Here is a 6,159-nt window from a genome sequence, read left to right on the forward strand (position 1 = left end):
CGCCCCCCCACAGGGCTGCCCTCGCCCAGGGGGAGACTCGCCTAAGGCTTCCTTAGGGTTTCGAAACGCAGGCCTGAGAGAGAGAGAGAGAGAGAGAGAGAGAGAGAGAGAGAGAGAGAGAGAGAGAGAGAGAGAGAGAGAGAGAGAGAGAGAGAGAGAGAGAGAGAGAGAGAGAGAGAGAGCTTGCTCTCTTGCGTGGCAATGGTGAGCTCGTGGCGGGCGCTGCGCAGGTGGCTGGCGTGCGCGCGACGGCAGTTTTGGCCCAAGTGCCGATGGGTGGAGGCGATGAACGTCTGCGAGTGGCAATGGTCGGCATAATGATGTGGCAGGGCCCTGTAGGAGATCGTTCTCGCACCCCTAGGGGTTTTAGGAAAGCAGCCCAAGGGGCACTAGCGACCTCGCTAGTGCCTCCTCGGCATGGAGTAGAGAGAGGAGATGGGTCCCACAACATGAGAGAGAGAGAGAGAGAGAGAGAGAGAGAGAGAGAGAGAGAGAGAGGGAAATCCGAGTTCAAAGGGGCTTCAGGTGGGAATTCCAAAGGTAGGACAAAGTGGACAAGCCCGACAAAAGTGATCAGAGGGGTATTTGGGGTTCAACGTAAACAGGACACAAAAGATGGGCTACAAGGTGGGTTCAAGAGGGCCGATCAATGAGGGCCAACCTGGGCACAAAGGTAGAAAGAAGATAAAATAAAAGGGATAATAAAATATTCTTAAAAATGAAAGTGCCAGGGGCACTAGCGATATCTCTAGTGCACCCTCCTTCAAGAGAGCAGTTGAGAGAGAGCAGGTGAAGCCAAAGGCGGTTCCCCCCTCCTGTTGCTAAATTGGGACATAAGGTGGACCAATCAAAGGCCAGTTGCAAAAATTGAAGAAGACACCTATATAAAAGTCATTTTTTTAGTCATTTTTAGGGGTTCTTTGCCTGTCGTTTGCAGGGGAGCCAAGGTGAATGGGTGTTTTTTCCCTAAGGGATTCCTTGTGCAGAGATGTCTGCCTGCAAAGCTACTGGTTTGGTTTTTCTTGTCCGGCGACTATGTGGGTAAGCCGTTCGTTACTGTCGAGTTGTATATGGTGTTTATGAGCATAGTGAAGCTTCCATGTTGTTTCTCTCGTGTCGTTTCTACCATGCACCCTTCTCTACTTATACTGCTTGTGGGTGCGATGCCGGTGTAAATGTGTGCACTCCCCGAGCCCTTTCTTTGTGTGCGGAATGGAAGTAAGAGAGTGGTTTCGTGTGCGACAGCGGTGTGTGGCTTGAAACGAGCAGTGAAATGTGTGGATAGCTGTGGTGAGCGCATTTGTGCATCAGTGTGTGTGTGGGTGGTGGATTGAGGCGGTGTACCCCTAAAAAATATAACCAAATGTTCCAATTTAGTGACAGGTTATTCCGTGGTTATCTCACTTGGAATGAGATCTTGGCCGTTAGATCACGTTTTCGAGCCTCTTTGGTGCGTTCATCTCTAAACCCCCACTTGGAAGTTGTCCGCTTGATTGCGTTTTGATCACAATGGAGCTTTTGTTGTAAATACCTCCAGCGTAGGGCTTTCGATTGAGCCCCTCCACCTCCAAGCTCGAAATTATTCAGCAAACTGCGCGCAATGCCTTGCTCAGGGCAGTTACAAACTGGCTGCCCAAACTTGGGCAACAAGTACGTGAGCTGAGCTGGCCGCCAGATGCCAAAAGATTATTCGCTCCGTGGATGCGCGCTGGACAACTCCGTGAGCTGCCAAGCTCCCCCGCCCATCCACGGGCAGGGGTTGAACACCGAAAAAGACAAATCACGTAACCAATAGAACAAGGCTGCTTTACATGTTGTGGGGTCGCTTTTAATAATATATGACGACTTGGGCATATTAGTGTGTAAAGCCTCCCCGCCCGTCCCCTGAGTGGATGGGCAGAGGCTTAGGCAGTGTGTAACCGCACTCAATTTAGGCGTCACTAAACTGGCTCCTTTACCCTAGTTTGAGGGCCTCACAAGTCCGTCCGAACAAGGTGGTAGAACTTTATTCACAGACTATCATGTCCGTCAGACTGCGAAGCAAACCGGTTGCACACACTTGCCCAAACACGGCAAGCTACGGACACAGAGAAAGAAATAGGGCAAGACGAAGGCCGGATTTCACTGGCTTTCGCTCTGCATATCATGCTAGAAACCTGGAAGCGGCTCACTGAGTGTAAAGTTCAATGAAAGAAATACCTATCTCATTGTGTGTGACAAGCTCTTTTAGGGCAGGTGTGTGAGACGGGCCTAAGGCAAATTAAGGGGACGAGGAGCACCTGTCCAACGCGCAAACTCTCGTAGGTAGGAACGGAGGGAGAGGAAGGAAGAGAGAGAGAGAGATGTTTGAGCACCTTAGATTTTGGCATAAATCCCTGTTTCCCCTTAAATAACAAGACCAAGCGAATGGTTATTTCCTTTAATTTGCTACATGTACACGCATTTTGACCATCCAAACTATTTTTCTCTAACATAATTGACCACCCTCCTATTTTTATTTTCCCTTACTAGTATGGCCAATTCTCTTTACAATGAGCGCTCTAACATGGCTTATAATAACAACTCTAACTTTGAGAAACATTTTAGATACCAACCAGAAGTTTGATGTGATAAGCTACACACACACACACACACACAAAGGGACGAGGGTGACAAGCCATGACCCTAAAGGGCACGGGATCTTAAATGAAGCCTCCAAGATGGGATCAATGGTGGAGGGTTGAACATGCAAATCTCAAGAAAAGTGCACTTGGAAAAAAACAAGACGTGGTTTGTTAGCCACGGATTCAAGCTCGAGATCTACATTGTGGACACCCAAAGCACTATCCACACCGTTGTGTACCTTTCGATGTCTCCACTGGCTAAACAAAAACTCATAAAGGAAACTGTTGCAAACATAAGTAAACTCGGACAAGTCTCTTTAAATCTTACCTAGTATCGCATGCCCTCACTTTGCTGTCATAGACCACGTCCCCTTTGGTGCTAAGGGGTAACAAGCTCATTTCTAAATGCGACATTTTTGAAGTACAGTTAGTGGAGGGAGGGAGCGAGGGGTTAATCCATAACGATTACTACCCATTACTCCCCCTCTATGCGGACATCCCCTTACAAGGACGGTTCAATATGAGGATTTTGAACACACACACACACACGATTTCAAAACTCATGGAATAGATCTTTCTTGGGATCATTCCTAAGATGTTAAAAACTTCTCCTTTCTCCCAAAACTCATGGAATAGATCTTTCTTGGGATCATTCCTAAAATGTTGAAAACTTCTCCTTTCTCCTGTGTGTGTGTGTGTGTGTGTGTGTGTGTGTGTGAGAGAGAGAGAGAGAGAGAGAGAGAGAGGCATTGTCAAACTAGTCAGAGAAGCATGGAGCTCGAGGAAGGAGGAGACGAGGAGGTCGGCATTTTTGATAAAATCATGGAGCTTGAGGAAGAAGTTGAGGAGAACGTGCTATCAAGGCTTATGAAGGTGCTCGAATAACACTTGAAGAAGCACAAAAATGATTTTCCTCCTCACTTAAGGGAATTTCATGGTACTATTTGGCTTATTGAGACTCGATTGCAACATGTTGCACCGCGTACTATACTCCCAAACTTCCTTTATCCATGATATTCAATACAATCAAGGAGTGTTGTTTGCAATAAATCGGGTGTTCGTGTGTTTTCAACCTACTAAAATGGTGAAATCTCGGCTAACAAATCTAGAATGTGCTAGCCCAAAAAAGGTCAATAAGAGCCAATCTTACAGCGTGCAGAGGGAGATGGCTATTCCAATCTTGCCTTTAAGAACATCAGCAAGTTTTCCTTTAGATACATGCAAATGCTTCAAACTTGGACCTAAAAATCAGAAGAGTTTAAGTGCACCCTTATTTTCTTCAATCCGGAAACATGTTTTTGGCAAGCCTCAATGTTGTCAACAAGTGGAGAAAGTAACCTTTATCTACACTGCTTGGGGGAACCTTGCGTGCTATCAGTTTGTTAGTAAGAACTTTGTTGGGAAATGGAAAGAGAAAGAGAGAGAAGAAGAGAAGAGAAATTTTTACGTTGTAGGAGCATTTCCAAGAGACCTCGAGTCTTGAACTCAATACCTGATACTCGAGAGGGAACTAGGATAAGCAATCCATTAATACACACACACACACACACACACAGGCTCTAGTGGTGGGGAGACAAATGGCCTTCACCTTTGCTACTCAATTCAAATGTACAATTCTTTTGCCATCCTTTTATCATAATGATGTGGATCTAATGTAGATGCGACATCAAGTCTGTTGTGTGTTGTGAAACCTCCCCTATTTCTTCATGAAGTACTTCATGGTATTTGAGTTGATGCTATGATACTAATTCCCGCGATTATTCACTTTTGTTTTAGCATGTTGTAAACAATGAAGGGCATCAATTGCTCATTTTGGCATCCATGACATGCAAGAAAAAAGAAGGAAGGTAAGTTTAATACCTAAGCCATAGATCCTACAATTCTATCTTGTCAATTTTCTAGGTTTTAGAAGCAATTAAAAAGAAATATATCAATTCTAGTATGGGATGGAGGTTGTGAGATTGTGATGCCTAGGAAGTAAGAATTGATTATCATAATCGAATCAAGTGTCAGTGTAAGTGTTTTGTGTGTAAGGAAATAAGTTGTTAGGTTGTGATTGGTGAATCTTATCATGCACAAGCTAAATAACTTCTGTAGCAATGTTCTGTATGAGAGTGCAATTTTGAGATACTTTATTGGTATTGAATATGTTGCAAACTAAATATCCTCAATTCTCTATCTTCACTCAATTGCTTATTGTGCCAAATAAGGTTCACTCAGTTCTCCACTCTCACCATGCTTGATTTTTTTTACGCTCACTTTTTCGGTTTTCCTTGGGTGCCTTTTGGTTTTCTTCCAAAATGCAAGCAAGAGGGGCATAATCGCATCTATTGATGCCAACCATCCGTTAAGTGACTTGTTGAATTGTACATGGGGTTTGTCTCACAGGCCAATTTGACACATACTCTAGGCTTATTAACCAAGCTTTACAGAAGAAACCTCAAAGGTTGCACATTTCCTTCTCTCTCTCTCTCTCTCTCTCTCTCTCTCTCTCTCTCTCTCTTTCTCTCTCTCTCTCTCTCTCTCTCTCCATACATACATACATACATACATACTCATTCTCAAGAGTAAAGCAAGTGAGCCAGCCAAAGTATGATCAACCTAAAAGGAAGGGAAACGAGCAGTCTACATGGAAGCAAAAGCTATCACCCATGTGTAGTAGGAGTTGCTCCCTCTCACAATACCCGAGTAAAATGGATCATTATCTTTTGGAAAAAGAGCTCTTATGAGTCAGAACAGCCTCTAAAGCTTATCCCATTTTTACTTTCTGTCATATGATGACCGAAGTGGATTGTAGAAACTTGATAAATCTGATCGGTACTGCGGATCAAGTTTGACCGCTACAGGACATTAATACCAAGCCTTTACAGGACTTCAGTACGACTTTTTTTATTCTTCCAGACTTCACATTGTGAATTTAGTCCAGCAATACTTGGAAAGTAAACAAGAAATGGTGAGTAAATGATGAAGACAGCAAATAGTAGGTCACTGTTATAATGTTGCTTTGAATGTAAAAGCTACTGTGAATGGATCTACCACACTTGCTGGTTGGTACATGCCTCTCAAAAGGGGTTTTGGTCTCTCTGACAGTCTGATGAAGTAGAAGGTACTAGACAACACATCAGAAAATGCAACAAATAACCGGGCCTTCTGCTCATCAAGATCAGAAAGGGTGACCTATGAGAAGTCATGAAGCGCTTAGGACACCGTGATCTATGTTTGGATTAAAGTGGTCACATGTTGGAACATCGCGGTGGGCTAACAGACGATCGACAAAACAGAACTTCCATTTGCACATTTGATACAATTGAGAAGTCTGCATAATTATTGCATCAAGTGAAACTCCTTATTTAACACTCACCATGCAAGGAACAAGGTGAAGTTCACATTGGCTCTTAAATGAAGGAACCCATTAAAAAATAAAACAAATGTCTTCAACGTTCTTTCTCCCGTCTCCTCAATGTCATGTTGTAACATGCCGAAAAGATTCCCATCAGCATGAATAGTGGGCTTAAGAAGACTGTGTTTTTGAAACAAACGCTATAGTTACTTTCCA

The sequence above is a fragment of the Adiantum capillus-veneris genome, chromosome 20 (genome assembly GCF_014529385.1).
Source record: "Adiantum capillus-veneris isolate H3 chromosome 20, ASM1452938v2, whole genome shotgun sequence".
NCBI lineage: Eukaryota > Viridiplantae > Streptophyta > Polypodiopsida > Polypodiales > Pteridaceae > Adiantum > Adiantum capillus-veneris.